We start from the raw sequence: 18,894 nt of genomic DNA on the forward strand, positions 1-18,894 counted from the left end.
TCACAGCTCAGGCCATCTTGGAATAGAATACCTGTTGAAATTTAGCAGACTGCACAAAAAAGTGAAATTAGAAGCCAATTTCGCTCCCTAACATAAATATAAAAAATGTAAAATATATAGTAGTAAATGAAATCTGGCAGTATATTTATAAAAGTATGACCAGCTAAAACTTCTCCCAAGAAGGTAAGCATGGCTTAACAATAGAAGATGTGTATATTTAATTTGACACGTGAATCAATTAAAGGAGAAAAATAAAAGAACAGCTCAGCAGGTGCAGAAAAAGCATCCGATAAAACTGTACACTTGAGCTATTTGCGAGGATTTGGTTCAAGATGGTGGAGTAGAAGGACATGCACTCACTCCCTCTTGCAAGAGCACCAAAATCACAACTAACCGCCAAAAATCACTGACAGGCAGACACTGGAACTCACAAAAAAAGATACCCCACATCCAAAGACAAAGGAGAAGCTGCAATGAGATGTTAAGAGGGGCACAATCACAATAAAGTCAAATCCTATAACTGCTGGGTAGGTGACTCACACACTGGAGAACAATTATACCACAGAAGTCCACCCACTGGAGTGAAGGTTCTGAGCCTGTCAGGCTTCCAACCTGCGGGTCCGGCAATGGGAGGAGGAATTCCCAGAGAATTTGAAGGCTAGTGGGATTTGATTGCAGGACTTCAACAAGATTGGGAGAAACAGAGACTCCACTCTTGCAGGGCACACACAAAGTACTGTGCGCATCGGGACCCAGGGGAAGGAGCAGTGACCCCATAGGAGACTAAACCAGACCTATTTGCTAGTGTTGGAGGGTCTCCTGCAGAGGCAGGGGGTGGCTGTGGCTCAACGAGGGGACAAGGACACTGGCAGCAGAAGTTCTGGGAAGTACTCCTTGGCGTAAGCCCTCCCTTTGCCCACCATCAGCCCCACCAAAGAGCCACTAGGCTCCAGTGCTGGGTTGCCTCAGGCCAAAAAACCAACAGGCAGGGAACTCAGCCCCACCCATCAGCAGACAAGCAGATTAAAGATTTACTGAGCTCTGCCCACCAGAGCAACACCCAGCTCTACCTACCACCAGTCCCTCCCATCAGGAAGCTTGCACAAAACTCTTAGATAGCCTCATCCACCGGAGGGCAGACAGCAGAAGCAAGAAGAACTACAATCCTGCAGCCTGTGGAAAGAAAACCACATTCACAGAAAGACAGACAAAATGAAAAGGCAGAGGACTATGTACCAGATGAAGGAACAAGATAAAACCACAGAAAAACAACTAAATGAAGTGGAGATAGGCAACCTTCAAGAAAAAGAATTTAGAATAATGATGGTGAGGATGATCCAGGACCTCGGAAAAAGAATGGAGGCAAAGATCGAGAAGATGCAAGAAATGTTTCACAAAGACCTAGAAGAATGAAAGAACAGAGATGAACAGTACAATAACTGAAATGAAAAATACACTGGAAGGAATCAATAGCAGAATAACTGAGGCAGAAGAACGAATAAGTGACCTGGAAGACAAAATGGTGGAATTCACTGCTGCGGAACAGAATAAAGAAAAAAGAACGAAAAGAAATGAAGACAGCCTAAGAGACCTCTGGGACAACATTAAATGCACCAACATTCGCATTATAGGCATCCCAGAAGGAGAAGACAGAGAGAAAGGACCCAAAAAAATATTTGAAGACATTATAGTCAAAAACTTCCCTAACATGGAAAAGGAAATAGCCACCCAAGTCCAGGAAGCACAGAGAGTCCCAGGCAGGATGAACCCAAGGAGAAACACACCGAGACACATAGTAATCAAACTGACAAAAATTAAAGACAAAGAAAAATCATTAAAAGCAGCAAGGGAAAAAAGACAAATAACATACATAGGAACTCCCATAAGGTTAACAGCTGATTTCTCAGCAAAAACTCCACAAGCCAGAAGTGAGTGGCATGACATATTTAAAGTGATGAAAGGGAAGAACTTACAACCAAGATTACTCTCCCTGGCAAGGATCTCATTCAGATTTGACAGAGAAATCAAAAGCTTTACAGACAAGCAAAAGCTAAGAGAATTCAGGGCCACCAAACCAGCTCTACAACAAATGCTAAAGGAACTTCTCTAAGTGGGAAACACAAGAGAAGAAAAGGACCCACAAAAACAAACCCAAAACAATTAAGAAAATGGTAATAGGAGCATAATATTGATAATTACCTTAAATGTGAATGGATTTAATGCTACAACCAAAAGATATAGGCTTGCGGAATGGAAACAAAAACAAAGCCCATATATATATATATACATATATATATATATATATATATGTATATATATATATACATATATATATATATGTAGCCCATATGCTACAAGAGACCCACTTCAGACCTAGGGACACATACAAACTGAAAGTGAGGGGATGGAAAACGATATTCCATGCAAATGGAAATCAAAAGAAAGCTGGAGTAGCAATACTCATAACAGATAAAATAGACTTTAAAATAAAGACTATTACAAGAGACAAGGAAGGACACTACGTAATGATCAAGGGATCAATCCAAGAAGAAGATAGAACAATTATAAATATATATGCAGCCAACATAGGAGCACCTCAATACATAAGGCAAATGCTAACAGCTATAAAAGAGGAAATTTCAGTAACACAATAATAGTGGGGGAGATTAACACCTCACTTACACCAGTGGACAGATCATCCAGACAGAAAATTAATAAGGAAACACAAGCTTTAAATGACACAATAGACCAGGTAGATTTAATTGATATTTATAGGACATTCCTTCCAAAAACAGCAGATTACACTTTCTTCTCATGTGCACAAGGAACATTATCCAGGATAGATCAGATCTCAGGTCATAAATCAAGCTTCAGTAAATTTAAGAAAATTGAAATCATATCAAGCATCTTTTCTGACCACAACGCTATGAGATTAGATATAAATTACAGGGAAAACAATGTGAAGAACAAAAACACATGGAGGCTAAACAATACATTACTAAATAACCAAGAGATCACTGAAGAAATAAAAAAATACCTAGAGACAAATGACACGATGTGAAAACACGATCCAAAACCTATGGGATGCAGCAAAAGCAGTTCCAAGAGGGAAGTTTACAGCAATACAATCTTACCTCAAGAAACAAGAAACATCTCAAATAAACAATCTAACCATACACCTAAAGGAACCAGAGAAAGAAGAACAAACAAAACCCAAAGTTAACAGGTGGAAAGAAATCATAAAGATCAGAGCAGAAATAAATGAAATAGAAACAAAGAAAACAATAGCAAAGATCAATAAAACTAAAAGGTGGTTCTTTGAGAAGATAAACAAAATTGATAAACCTTTAGCCAGACTCATCAAGAAAAAGAGGGAGAGGATTCAAATCAATAAAATGAGAAATGAAAAAGGAGAAGTTACAACAGACGCTGCAGAAATACAAAGCATCATAAGTGACTACTACAAGCAATTCTATGCCAATAAAATGGACAACCTGGAAGAAATGGACAAATTCTTAGAAGGGTATAACCTTCCAAGACTGAACCAGGAAGAAATAGAAAATATGAACAGACCAATCACAAGTAATAAAATTGAAACTGTGATTAAAAATCTTCCAACAAACAAAAGTCCAGGACCAGACGGCTTCACAGGTGAATTCTATCAAACATTTGGAGAAGAGCTAACACCCATCCTTCTCAAATTCTTCCAAAAAATTGCAGAGGAAGGAACACTCCCAACCTCATTCTATGAGGCCACCATCACCCTGATAGCAAAACCAGACAGAGATACTACAAAAAAAGAAAATTACAGACCAATATCACTGAAGAATACAGATGCAAAAATCCTCAACAAATACTAGCAAACAGAATTCAGCAACACATTAAAAGGATCATGCACCATGATCAAGTGGGATTTACCCCAGGGATGCAAGGATTCTTTAATATACGCAAATCAATCAATGTGATACACCATATTAACAAATTGAAGAATAAAAACCATATGATCATCTCAATAGATGCAGAGAAAGCTTTTGACAAAATTCAACACCCATTTATGATAAAAACTCTCCAGAGAGTGGGCATAGAGGGAAATTACCACAATATAATAAAGGCCATATACGACAAACCCACAGCAAACATCATTCTCAATGGTGAAAAACTGAAACCATTTCCTCTAAGATCAGGAAAAGACAAGGATGTCCACTCTCGCCACTCTTATTCAACATAGTTTTGGAAGACCTAGCCACAGCAATCAGAGAAGAAAAAGAAATAAAAGGAATACACATTGGAAAAGAAGAAGTAAAACTGTCACTGTTTGCAGATGACATGATACTATACATAGAAAATCCTAAAGATGCCACCAGAAAACTACTAGAGCTAATCAATGAATTTGGTAAAGTTGCAGGATACAAAATTAATGCACAGAAATCTCTTGCATTCCTATACACTAACGATGAAAGATCAGAAAGATAAATTAAGGAAACAATCCCATTCACCATTGCAACGAAAAGAATAAAATACCTAGGAATAAACCTACCTAAGGAGGTAAAAGACCTGTACTCAGAAAACTATAAGACACTGATGAAAGAAATCAAAGATGACACAAACAGATGGAGAGATATAACATGTTCGTGGATTGGAAGAATCAATATTGTGAAAATGACTCTACTACCCAAAGCAATCTATAGATTCAATGCAATCCCTATCAAATTACCAATGGCATTTTTTACAGAACTAGAACAAAAAATCTTAAAATCTGTATGGAGACACAAAAGACCCCGAATAGCCAAAGCAATCTTGAGGGAAATAAACAGAGCTGGAGGAATCAGACTCCCTGATTTCAGACCATATTACAAAGCTACAGTAATCAAGACAATATGGTACTTGCACAAAAACAGAAATATAGATCAGTGGAACAGGATAGAAAGCCCAGAGATAAACCCATGCACCTATGGTCAACTAATCTATTACAAAGGAGGCAAGGACATACAATGGAGAAAAGACAGTCTCTTCAATAAGTGGTGCTGGGAAAACCAGACAGCTACATGTAATAGAATGAAATTAGAACATTCTCTAACACCATATACAAAATTAATTCAAAGTGGAATTAAGACCTAAATGTAAGACTGGACACTCTAAAACTCTTAGAGGAAAATATAGGGAGAACACTCTTTGACATAAATCACAGCAAGATCTTTTTTGACGCACCTCCTAAAGTAATGGAAATAAAAATAAACAAATGGGACCTAGTGAAACTAAAAGCTTTTGCACAACAAAGGAAACTGTAAACAAGATGAAAAGACAACCCTCAGAATGGGAGAAAATATTTGTAAACGAATCAACGGACAAAGGATTAATCTCCAAAATATATAAACATCTCATGCAGCTCAATATTAAAAAAACAAACAACCCAATCAAAAATGGGCAGAAGACCTAAATAGACATTTCTCCTAAGAAGACATACAGATGGACAAGAGGCACATGAAAAGCTGCTCAACATCACTAATTATTAGAGAAATGCAAATCAAAACTACAGTGAGGTATCACCTCACGCCAGTTAGAATGGGCATCATCAGAAAATCTACAAACAACAAATGCTGGAGAGGCTGTGGAGAAATGGGAACCCACTTGCACTGTTGGTGGGAATGTAAATTGATACAGCCATTATGAGAACAGTATGGAGGTTCCTTAAAAAACTAAAAATAGAATTACCATATGACCCAGCAATCCCACTACTGGGCATATACCCAGCGAAAACTGTAATTCAAAAAGACACATGCAGACTTCCCTGGTGGTGCAGTGTTTAAAAATCCGCCTGCCAATGCAGGGGACACGGGTTCGAGCCGTGGTCTGGGAAGATCCCACATGCCATGGAGCAACTAAGCCCATGTGCCACAACTACTGAGCCTGTGCTCTAGAGCCTGTAAACCACAACTATTGAGCCCACGTGCCACAACTACTGAAACCCTCACGCCTAGAGCTTGTGCTCTGCAACAAGAGAAGCCACCACAATGAGAGGCCCACACACTGCAACGAAGAGTAGGCCCCTGCTCACTGCAACTAGAGAAAGCCTGTGCACAGCAACAAAGACCTAACACAGCCAAAAAAAAAAAAAAAGACACATGCACCCCAATGTTCACTGCAGCACTGTTTACAATAGCCAGGTCATGGAAGCCACCTAAATGCCCATCGACAGAGAAATGGATAAAGAAGATGTACTACCTATATACAATGGAATATTACTCAGCCATAAAAAGGAACAAAATCGGGTCATTTGTAGAGACATGGATGGACCTACAGACTGTCATACAGAGTGAAGTAAGTCAGAAAGATCGTATATTAACACATATATGTGGAATCTAGATAAATGGTACAGATGAGTTTGCAAGGCAGAAATAGAGACACAGATGTAGAGAACAAACGTATGGACACTAAGGGAGATGTGGGAAGAAGGGTGGTGGTGGTGGGATAAACTGGGAGATTGGGATTGACATATATACATTTATATGTACAAAATAGGTAACTAATAAGAACTGCTGTATAAAAAATCAATAATAAAATTAAATTTAAAAACCAAAATACTGTACACTCATTATTAATAAAAATGTTAGCAAACTAGGTATAGAGGGGAACTTACTCAACCAAGTTAAGTCTATCTGCCAAAACCTACAGCAGACATCTTTTTAAATGGTGAAATATTAGAAGCATTCTCTACAAAATCAGGAAGAAGACAAGGCTGCCTGCTAACACTGCTTCTATTCAATATTTATTGGAGCCTCTGGCCAATGAAAGAAGACAAGAACTAAATAGTGAAAAGAAACAAAACTGTTCTGATTTGCTGACAAAGAATTTTTTTTTTTTTTTTTTTTTTTTTGTGGTACTCGGGCCTCTCACTGTTGTGGCCACTCCCGTTGCGGAGCACAGGCTCCGGACGCGCAGGCTCAGCAGCCGTGGCTCATGGACCCAGCCGCTCCGCGGCATGTGGGATCTTTCCGGATCGGGGCACGAACCCGCGTCCCCTGCATCGACAGGCAGACTCTCAACCACTGCGCCACCAGGGAAGCCCGACAAAGAATTTTAAACATTGAAAATCTTAGAGACTTTACTCACAAACGATTAAAACTAATAAATAAGTTTAACAATGTTGCTGAAGACAAAATCAGTGCAAATTCAATAACATTTGTATTCACCAATAATAATCTGGCAATAATAAGAAAAGATAACAATAATAAAACATATTCCATTCATATGAGTAGCAATAAAAATTCATGAGATACCTAAGGATAAATGCAACAAAGGAGATGAGAGAGACATAAATCATGAAAATTATGAAAGCTTATTGGAGAACAAAAAAGAATACATGGAAAAAACATACCATGTTTAATAAAAGAATACTCAATATCATAAAGATGTAAACTCTTCCCTAAATGAATATACAAACTTAGTGAATTTCAATGGAAATCTCAATTGTTTTTTGTTTTTGTGTATGAGTATGCTTAAAACGGCATATTTCGTCGTGTATTCCATAACACATGGAAGAGGCTTGTTCCAGTTTCATGCTTTAGATTGGTACACCTGCTCTCAACTCCAAATTTCAGAACAGGAAACATCTTCATGCCTTCTGAAAGAGGTATGAGCAAAACTGTTAACATGAGTCATTTAGAACAGCCACAGAAGTGTAGGGTTTTAAGCAACTTTCCAAGAAGGCAATGAGTTGTCCTGGGCAAAAAACGGGGGAGGTACCTTTTTCAACACTTCCGTCAGTTAGCTCAATCAGGAAGTGCTCAGCAGATGATTCTATCTTCTGACAAGTGAAAAGTTGAGAAAATGAAAATCTTACCTGAGGAAGATTTCATAAAAATAAATGCGTTTTTAAGAATGGGGAAGAGAGGTTAGCAGAGAAGGTAGAGGTGAGAACTTCCAAGGAAGAAAAATTCCAAAATAATTATAAACCACATTAAGGGTGGTCAGAGGTGGAAGCCTGGAATGGGTCAGGAATAGGAGCTCTCGGTACCTTTAAGACATTAGTCCAGCATCACCATTTCAATAGGCAACTGAAATGTCAAAATCTATAACATGGTTACTCCTTAAAATGTCAGTGTGACATTGTAATACTAATATATTCAGCTATTTGATAACATGATTTCCCAAGGGAAAATCTAAACAAAAACTAGTCGGGATGATTGAACATGCAAATTTTCTAGATTCTAAGTCTTTTGTTTCAAAAATAAAAGTGATAGGAAAATCATGTTGCAAAACCTAAGAGATGTCCTTTAGAAAGGAGGTCATAGTGAAACCGTGCAACTCAGATTGGGACTTGAACCCATGGTCTTTTTTTTTCTATTTTGGGTGTGTTGGGTCTTCGTTGCTGCGCGCGGGCTTTCTCTAGTTGTGGCGAGCAGGGTCTACTCTTCGTTGCGGTGTGCAGGCTTCTCACCACCGTGGCTTCTCTTGTTGCAGAGCACGGTCTCTAGGAGTGCGGGCTTCAGTAGTTGTGGCTCACGGGCTCTAGAGCACAGGCTCAGTAGTTGTGGCACACGGCTTAGTTGCTCCATGGCATGCGGGATCTTCCCGAACCAGAGATCGAACCTGTGTCCCCTGTATTGGTAGGCGGATTCTTAACCACTGTGCCACCAGGGAAATCCCTGAACCTATGGTCTTTTAATTGAGATTACACATCTGGTCTCAGGATTTAATGAAGCTCAGGTTCTTGATGTTGCAGAAAGAATTCAGTGAGAGACAAAGTGATAGGTAAGAAGTGGATTTGTTTAGAGAGAAACATACTCCACAGATGGAGTGTGGGCCACCTCAGAAGGCGAGAGGTGCCGAAATATGGGGTGGTTATTTTTTATGGGCTAGGTAATTTCATAGGCTAATAAGTGGAAGGATTATTCCAACTATTTCAGGGAAGGGGCGGGGATTTCCAGGAATTGGGCCACCACCCACTTTTTGGCCTGTTATGGTTAGCCTCAGAACTGTCATGGCACTGGTGGGTGTGTCATTAAACGCTAATGTATTACAATGAGTGTATAATGAGGCTCAAGGTCCACTGGAAGTCGAAGCTTCCACCATCTTGGACCTAGTTGGTTCTAACCAGTTTTTGTCATGTCTTATGGCTATGTCATTCTTTTAAAGGTTGTGCCCTGTCCCCTTCCCTCCTGTTTCAGTAGGAAACATGGGAGTGGGAGGGGTGGAGCTGATGATCAACCAGCCACAGACTGTGTCAAAACGGTTAGACCTATGAAGTGCTGTTAGACCACCACATGTAATCTTGGCTTGTTATTTATCTTATGGTTGTGATCTATCTCCCTTATTAATAGCTACTGTTTAATGAGAGCCTACAATAAATAGCGAGTGCTCAGTAAGTAGGGTGAACACAGAATTTGTCACTCAAACCAAGACACTTTTGAGAGTAGAAGGGGGGGGTGCTATTAATAATCACACTGGGACAACAGATGTAATCCAGAGCCTTCTCTGATGAACTGGGACACATGGTCACCCTATCAATCAGTGATGTTGTGGCAGTCACCGTAGGCTGGCTCACTCAACATCTTTATTAACTCTCCCTTCCTTGCCTTCTTCTGCTGTAGGGGCTGGAAAGCCCAGTTTCTCTTCCTCCCTCCGAGCTAGGGCTGTGGGACACTCCTCCAATAACAAGATGAAATATCCAGGTCAGCAGACTATTTTTAAGTGCCTGCCTACTTTAAGCCAGTGGGTACGAGGTCCTCCCCAAGAGCCACATAGGTACGATTAAATCATCAGCTAGTGGGGCAAGGTAGACACCTAAAACAGATAATTTAAATATAACATTCAAAGCATTGGGCCAGACATATGTACAGGTAGGGTGGGCACCCAGAGAACACGTGGGGTATGGTCAATGTTCAGGGAAAACTTCCTGAATGAGATGAAACCTGAAAGAATTTGCCCCTGTGATTAAGCAAGTGCTAAGATAAGGAAATGTAGGTCAGGGAAACAGAAAGTGAAATGGGGGTTGTTGTTTTTTTTAATGGCCATTGAATGTGAGGCAATGTAAAGGGTAGGAAATTCTGTACCTCACTGTCTGCTACAAGAACTAGTGCTGTTGATTATGTCCAAAGGGTATTTGTCTAAACTAGAAGTTCAGAAAAGTTTAAAAGGTTTTTTAAAAAAACTTAATCATAATTAAATATGATCAGAGTGTATTTTATTAGCCAAGAATGGGAGTAATAGTCTGTATTTGCATCTTAGTCTCTGTTCTGATGGGCAACTTTCACCAATTAATCTAGCATTGAACAAAAAAGGTTTAAGTCACCAAATTTCAACTATCACTGAACATTCCATCAATGAGACAAACAGCTTTAAACCCAGAGTCTACTTACTTAGCACTGCTATATACTAACTTAGCACTGCTATATACTAACCTTTAAAGAAATGTTGCATCCTGTTTCCTATAGCTATTAACTATGTCACCTGTTTTATTGTTTTAAATCTTTTTTACTTTTCTCGGCAGACAGTAGTCACCAAACTACACAGACTAGTTCTCACATGGATGTGATGTGCTATACAGAGAGGGTGACTCTTAAGGAAGCCTGAGTTTAGGCAAGACAGAAGCATTCCTCCTCACCTTCTACATCACCTTCTATATATCTCCATCCAAAACCCACCACCCAGACCACAAGCCTCTGAAGAACTTCTCTGCTTCCCGAGAAGACAGTAATTCTCTAGCACGTGCAACATGACAGAACACAAACCCGCTAACATCAATTTGTCTCAGTGTTAAATGGAGTGCTCTCAAGCGGCATGAATCTTCACTGGGGCTGCTCAAGGCTTAATTCCAGAACTCTGGAAACATTGCTAAGTCGACTGCTTCTGGCTACATAGGTCCTGTGTGAGTGAAGCAGACTGGTGACTGTCATGCACTGGGGAAGATCACGTCGGATCTCCCAGGAGATCAAAGCAGCCTCAGCTTTCAGGATGTGTCTGCACACAGAAGCCTTTTCACTGGCTTCCCAGCCTCACTTAATTGCTGAGGTTCCAAGGAAAAAATCAAAATATCAGATCCACGTTCCATGTGGTCTCTGCCGTGCGGGTGGGGAGACCCACACCTCCATGCTTAATGGTCCCACTGAGTCCCACCCCACCACTTCCATTCTGGTTGTCACCCAGCCCTCCCTCTCCTCCTCCATCATCTTTTCATGTGAGTATCCCTTCATTTTGTTCTGATCCACACTTTTCAGATGCCATCTCCAGATTCTTCAGATGCCAGAATGCTTTCAATGTCTAGCGAAAGATAAGACCTGTCTTAAAGGTAACTGAGTCTTCTCGAATTCATGACAGGAAGACCTCTTTACACCTGTTCCAAACCCAAAGGGTCCAGGAGGAAGAGCTGGCTTCCCAGTCAGTTAGTACTTATGAAGAACCTAATTTGCAAGGCTCTGTGTTAGGGCCAATACAGGAAGCAAATACACCACACAGAAGAATATTGAACAGTCAAGCTTAGACTATAAAGACAAGTGGAAAAAGCAACATTAAAACTGTATGTACAATATGCCTTTTTTTTTTTTTTTTTTTCAACTACCAAGAAACAACCCTTGGAATGTTAACCATGGCCATCTCTCTAGTTGGGATTATAGATGGTAGTAGAGACAGAATTAAAGATAATTATTTCTTTCATTTTAACATTTGTTTCTGTACTTCTGACAAGAATACTAGTGACACTGATATTTATTGTATGCCAGGCACCGTTCTAAGAGCTTTACATGAATCAACTCATTTAATTCTTGCAACTATCCTAGAAGGTAGGTACCATTATTATAGGCCCCCAAAATTGAGGTACAAAGAGGTAAAATAATGTGCCCGAGGTCACACTGTAGGTGAGTCACAGAGCCAGGATTCAAACTCAGCAAGCTATTCCAGAATTAGACTTAACCCCCACTTCTTTTTTTTTTTTTTTTTTTTTTTTTTTGCGGTACGCGGGCCTCTCACCGTTGTGGCCTCCCCTGACACGGAGCACAGGCTCCGGAAGCGCAGGTCCAGCAGCCATGGCTCACAGGCCCAGCTGCTCCACGGCATGTGGGATCCTCCCGGGCCGGGGCACGAACCGGTGTCCCCTGCATCGGCAGGTGGACCCTCAACCACTGCGCCACCAGGGAAGCCCAACCCTTACTTCTTGCTGCCTCTGGAATATGTACTATTTTAGAATATATACTTTATGTATGAATATAATATGTCTTACAGTAAAGAACTATAATATTTCTTTATTTCTTTATACTAAAGAAAAGAAGATTAAGAAATGAAAAGAAAAAGAAATATAAGACAAGGTAGCCAAGCAGAGAGAGGAGACAAGGTGAAAGAATAATGGTTTAGAAAGGAGTCAGGAGAAATGACTCCACACTTAACATCTCAGGATTGGTTTCCTCCACTGTAAAATGTGAAGGTGAACAAGTCTATATTCTAGAGAGATATTTTACTCTGCAGGTTACCAATAGTTGACATGAAAGGTCATGAAACCTGCACCATCATTTTAGGCTTGGCCTTCACGTCATTGATTAGTCTGTAGCAAATTTGCCGTCTTTGTGCTTAGATTAACATCTTCCAACCAATATGTACCGTAACGCAGATGCCCAAAGAGTACCAAAACTATTAGTAGAGCTAAGGATATGGTACTATATGAATGAGAGTAGAGATCGGTTTTTAAAAGACCAAAAGTGGTGAGAAAAGAGAAACTGGTCTGGCAGCATGCATGATTCCAAAGGGCAGCACCCAATTTATTCAAAGCTAAAAATCCTGAGTTGATACAATTAACAATAATCAATACATGACAAGGAAAAGAAACCAATAAAATGGAATAATTTCCCAAGTATGCCTACATTAGTAATTCCCCATAATTGCAGGACATGAGTTTCCCGGCTCTACCAAGTATCTGAACATAATCCATAGAAAGTGAATCCATACTTACTGAAATTTCATAAAACAGTGAGAGAGTCCTACAAGGTTCCAAAGAGAAAAAACAGATTTCACGCCAAGAATCAAGCATCAGAATGGCAATGAACTTTCAGAAACACTGGAAGCTGGAAAACAATAAACCAATCTTTGGAAATTCACAGGAATGAATAGCCAGTCTAGAATCCTAGACCTAGGCAAACCATCAATTAAGTGTGAGAGTGAAATAGACTTTTCCAGACATGCAAGGTCCCCCAAATTTACTTCCCGTACCCTTTCTTAAGAAGCTAGCAAAATGGATGCCCCATAAAATGAAAGCATAAACCAAGAAAGAAGAAAACAAGAGAACAGGGGGAACAGGGAATCAGCACAGAAGGAAGGTAAAGAGAAATCTTGGAATGCCAGTGGGTGTCAGGGCCATCAGAAAACTGGTTCAGACTGGAGAACTGAGGGGTCCATTTTGGAGGGCTGGAGTGGGTCCCAGAAAGAAGGCAATTGGCCGATGCATTTCATTGTGTGGAAAATACCCAGGAGAGGCATTTTAAAGAGCCTCTAGAAGAACTGGCGATAGGTTCTAAAAAGTAAACAAATGAAAAACTATTTTCCTCAAAATAGTTGTAGAGAAAAAGAAATACAACCATAGTTCGCGATTTGGCCCTGCAGTGAACAATAATCACACAGTCATAGCAATGCAAACACAATGTTGATTTAATTAACATTGCGATGCCACTTGTGAGAAGCACGATAGGGCAGGATTTTCCACGGAGAGGTGTGCAAGTCCTTGTCTCCTGCACTCTTCCTCCTCACTGTCCTAGCACAAGACATTAGCCCCTGAATCTTCCTCCCCATTCCCCTGTATAAAATCCAAATTACTCAAATAATGGCTACTAATCCGAAAGAGCCATTTCTCCCTTTTCTATCCTTGACCAACTATTTCTGAAGTTAGCAGAACTTTGGCTGCTCTGGCTAAAGTCCTAGGAAACATTTAGTCCTCCTTCCCTAAGCCTGATGCTCTATGGAGCTCTCCCCTGCCTGGTATTTGTAAATAAAGGGTTATACTAATGGTGCTCTGGCTGATTTTCTTCCACCAACTATGCTGCAGAAATGGAGGAAGGGGAAGTTGGATGGGTGGAGTAAGAGAGCTATATGTTCCCCTATAATAAGAGAAAGTACATAGATTCTGTCTAAAACTGGTAACTCAAGGACCAGTCACATAAGTGAATTATTTGGAAATGGGGAGGTATGTGATCAAACAGCTAAGAGCAGAGTCTCCCAAGGAGGGGGACTGTTGTTTTGTTAGAATCTTTTCACATGCTCTAATTCACAAAATTAGATGAATGCCTTACTTTGATAACAATTTAAGCGATTTTTAAAAGTGAAACCTGCAATTTAAAGTTTAATAATTGCAATTACATAATCAAGTGTGTCTACAAATTATCCCAACTAAATGATCCCAACAAGTGTAAATGTAGAAAGCTTTCTTAGTGGCTTAAGGATTGGGAAGAAGGAGGTCTAGCGAGCAGATGGGAAGGCTGCCTCAGCCCATACTACTGAGGAAGCGGTGACCCAGAGAGATTTTTGGTCCACCACTCAGGCCTCCCAGAGATCCTCTAAGTTGGAGGATTTTGCTAAATAGGATAGTGGGGGCTTTCTGGAAAAGCATCAGATTCTCTGTTCTCCATGGAAGATGAAGAGTAGAGTTCTTTTTAGCTTCCTATTCTCCAACTTGTTTTTCTTTTGTTTTTGTTTTTCTGTGCAACTCTCTTTACACTCAATTTTTTCTTTTTACTCCCTTTCCTTTAATCTGTGAGTTTTCTTCTCACTTAAGACTTTTTCCCTACTGTTTTATTTTTCTCATAATCTTAAATTCTTCCTGCCACTCTACCTTGTCTCTCTTCTCACCTAGATTTTCTCTAAGTCCTACCTGATACTCATGTTCATAGACATGCCAGGTGATTTTAGTTTTCATCTCTTAATTTTCCAAGTAGTTAGCTGAGATGACTTGAGTCTTTAGAACACAACTTGCCCATCCATAAAACTGGTTAATATTCCCCAGTATACTGTATGATAATGGTTGAGCTATCTTTGAAGTTCTTGAGAAAAAAGTAATTTAAGAACTGTGATCTGATTAATTCAAATTGTAGACTATTGTCTTCATAAGAAATCTGAATATTTTCTTCTTTGCTTGAAATTTATAACTTCAATTCTAGAGAACTTTTTCTAGAATGACCATAGGAAGTGACAACCATAGAACGAGACTAATTTTATAAACAGTTTGTCCTTTCAACAACTGAAAGAAAATCAGCCAATGAATTAAGGCTCTTTAGTCCCTAGAGAAATACTGTAATGAGATTCAAAGAATGCAGTTGGATTTTACATTATATTTTAATCTTTAAGTTTCTTAAAATGGAACTAGATACTTGGCTGAAAACATTAACCTACTAGGACAAATTCTTTTTTTTTTTTTTTAACTGTAAGTCTAGGGGCTTTCAAATTTCCCAGTCATATGCTATCAATATGTAAATTTAATTTATAGGATTCAATGCTCAGGAATTGTGAATGTGTAAAATATTATGGTCCTTTAAAGACATCAACACTTACTAATAAAAGTATTTGAATGGGACCATTGCTCCGCCCAAATTAAGCCTTTTTAACTGAAAACCTAAGGCCAAACCAAGAGCATAAAGGGCTCTATGGCCTATCTGTAGTTATTACTGGGAAATTGAGATTTCACACAAAACTGTCTTTATTTTAAATGCAGTGTTATTAGAAAAAAAGCACACACCTCAAACTAAATATCAATCCACATTTTTTTCCTAGCACAGAATGAGGCCTCTCTGAAGGTTTTTACAGGCTTACCACTTAACAGTGGTCAAGCCAAAAATAAACCTACCAGGACTTTACTAGGCAATTCAACAGCACACAAAACACCAGTCCGTGGAGAGCTGGACTTAGCTTTTTCCCTATTAGCCTCTTTCTGGGCCTCCCACTCACATTCCCCCCTCTTCTAATTAGAAAGCTAATTAGGATTCCAAATTTAACGCTTAATGGGGAGAGAGATCTGGTCACAGGCCAGGATTCCTTTAGCATCAAACACTCTCCTCGGCCTCCGTCCTTAGTGCAGAGAGCTGTGGGAAGGGAGCTGGGCCAGCGGGACTGATTGGCTGGAGGGCAGTGTTTACTCTCAGTTGTCTGAGAGGGAAGATCTGTTTCACAAATTGCACACTCTGAAAAGGTAAAATTAAACAACAACGACATGCCTTGGGCTTTTAGTACTTTAAAGAAACAAGTATCTTACAGGCTCGATTATTATTACCATGGTAACATGAGGCGACGTGGGGAGATCTCCTCAAGAACAGTTCCTGGATCCAGCCAGGCAGCCTCTCAACAGTGCCGGGCGACTTCTTCAGTTACCATGGCAACCAAAATTAGAAGTGCTTTTGCAACACTAACAGAAACCATCTTTTGAAGCTCTTCTGTGAATCAAATTGAATACTGATGATGCAAACTTGAGTGATACATATTTTTCAAACATTAAAAAATCCTATCGCCATGAACAAATACTCGTTTTAGATTCCCCTTTGCAATCTTGACTTAACTTGGAATCGATTTTTCGGTCTGGTTTTGTTTGTTTCCCTTTTGGATTCCCGCGGCCTCGAGTGCAAAGGCGATTTGTTTAACTTCCAAACTTGTCTGAAATTGCACGGGTGAGAGCTTAGAATGTGGTTCCTTCGCTCTCGGTTTGAAACGGGGTGAGGAATGGGGTGGGGGAGGGTGGGTCTAACAGAGAGCCCTCTTGTCTAATAAAGTCGGGAGGACGAAAACGGGGAGGGGTTGAGGAGACAGGCCGGGAGGGACGGCGGAGGAGGGAGAGAGAGAAAGGAAGAAAAAAGTGCAGAGGGCTGAACCTCCGCTACCCTTATTAGGGCTAGGAGCACCTTTATCTGTTGCCTGGACCTCTCCATCCGCTCCGGTATTGTGTGAGGCACACAAAGCTGATCGGAGACGGCATTTTAAAGACCCTGTTGCGATCCTCTCCGGGTCGCATCGCCCAATCCTCGAGCTCCTAATATTCCTGAAGGGACCTCAGGGAAGAGGAGACAGGTTCTTCCTTACTTGTACAGTCTTCCAAAAGGAGCGTTTTTCTTTAGGGCGCGTCGTGGCGTGGGTGGTGGTGGAGGGTTCCTTCCTCTGGGCCACAGCCGTTCACTGTCAGTTCCCTCCACTGCCCACTGCCAGCCGGGGTCACGCAGGTCCCCGGCCCTCGATACAAACTCTCGAGCTCTGGGCTTGCGCCCGGGAGCGCTGGTGGCGCGCAGCTGGTGTGCGCGGGGCGAGGCTCAGGGCGCGCCCCCAGACACGGGTGCCCGCACCAAGCCGGGACTCCGGGACACAGGCGCACACGCACCCCGGGCGCACGCCCCCGGGCACGGGCCCCATGCGCCGGCACACCCCGGTCTCCGCCTCCAACGCGCTTTCCTCCCAGGAGCGCTGGGCCTGGGAGGGGGAGCCCCTAAAAAGCACCTAACCTTCTCCTAACCCCAAGTCGCCCACCCCCGCCAGGAGTTGTGTCTTTCTTTTCCCTCGGGTCACGGGGAGGAGAGGCGTCCCTCCTCAGCACCCAGGTCGGCAGTCTGGCGGAGGAAGGGGCTGCCGGGTGGGGTGCTGGCTGCGAGCCCCGCAGCCCTCGCTTACCTTGGTGGCGAGCTCCTCTCGCGGAGTCGGCTGCGCGGCGCCCGGCCAGGCGCTCCCGGTGGTTGGCGCGGGCGCGGGCGGTGCGTGTGTGTCGGGGCGCCGCGGCCGCGCTGTAGGCTCCCGGAGCTGTCAGGGGTGGCCGACCTGACGGACGGCGGCCGCGGCAAACCCCGCCCACCGGCCCGGCCCGGGCTCCTCCGAGGGGACCCAGTCGCCCCGCAGCGTTTCCCGAAGGACCAATCCGGAGCGGGGGGCTGGCCCGGCGGAGGGGGGGAAGGGGAGGCCCGCGGGGTACCGGGACGCGGGCCTGGACTTCGTAGGTCGGTTTCTATGGCAGCCAGGCGGGAGGGGCTGGAGGGAGTGGGGCGCGCGGCGCGGGGACACCCGTCGCAGACACTCGAGGAGGGGGTTTGGCCCTGCCGCAGAGAGGACGCCTCCTAGAGCACGGATGCGAAGTGGCCACACAGCCGAAAGAGGGTTGACACAGCTCCCAACTCACGCTTCGTACTGAGCCGCTCCAGCCTCTGGATATAAAAGGTTTCCGTGTCCTTGGGAGACAGCGACCCAGTAATCTTCCTAACAGAACGGGGTTTTCTAGCAAACCAGAGTGACGGCTCCTTCAGGTGAGTCTGGCAGGGTTTAGGCTCTGCAGAAATAAGCGCTAATGCCACCCTCAGCGTGGAGTCCTTGCATATATTAGGCCCTGTTCCTTTGGTGCCACTTAGGCAGTGGACCCCTAACTTCCTGTGTACTCCGCAGCTATGACTCTCTGGCTAATGATAGGTGCCAAATATTTTTCCAGTCTACAGACAAGGAGGGAATGCGATTCACCGAATACTGAAGCATAGAGTTGATTTATTGAAGTTCAAGTCCTTCATTTTACAGAGGAGGAAATCGAAGTCGGAGAGGTCAATTAACTTAACAAGGGCCACACAGCTAGTTAATGGCAGAGCCATGATTAGGAGCCCTAAGTCACAGCTCAGTGAACACTCTTTCCTCCTCCTCCTGTTGCGGCATCCTCAATTCATGATTACCAGGGTGTATTTACAAAATCGAAAGAGCTGAGGAGAAAAATAACCTAAGTTATAACCTAATAACCTAAGTTTAAAACCCTTTTATGGTAGAAATTAGGGTATCCAAAGATACACTACTTGCCAGGAACTGTGACACTTTCACAAAGAGTAACCGATTAAATCCTCACAATAACCTTTTTAGTTAGGTGCTCTTATTACCATCCCTGTTTTGATAGATGAGGAAACTGAGGCCCAGAAACGTTAT

General features: G+C 42.1%; 1 protein-coding gene across 1 annotated transcript in view; it reads right to left on the reverse strand.

Annotated features, from left to right (window-relative positions):
* NIM1K (NIM1 serine/threonine protein kinase) overlaps positions 1-17,739 on the reverse strand; it is a 70,070-nt gene extending 52,331 nt beyond the window's left edge. The window contains exon 1 of the mRNA XM_027101173.1: positions 17,617-17,739. The gene's annotated coding sequence lies outside the window, so the exon portion shown is untranslated. The remainder of the gene's footprint in view (positions 1-17,616) is intronic.
* Positions 17,740-18,894: the final 1,155 nt, after the last annotated feature.

The sequence above is a fragment of the Aethalodelphis obliquidens genome, unplaced genomic scaffold, assembly GCF_003676395.1.
Source record: "Aethalodelphis obliquidens isolate GAN/ISIS:26980383/991018 unplaced genomic scaffold, ASM367639v1 scaffold4, whole genome shotgun sequence".
In the NCBI taxonomy this organism is placed as follows: Eukaryota; Metazoa; Chordata; class Mammalia; order Artiodactyla; family Delphinidae; genus Aethalodelphis; species Aethalodelphis obliquidens.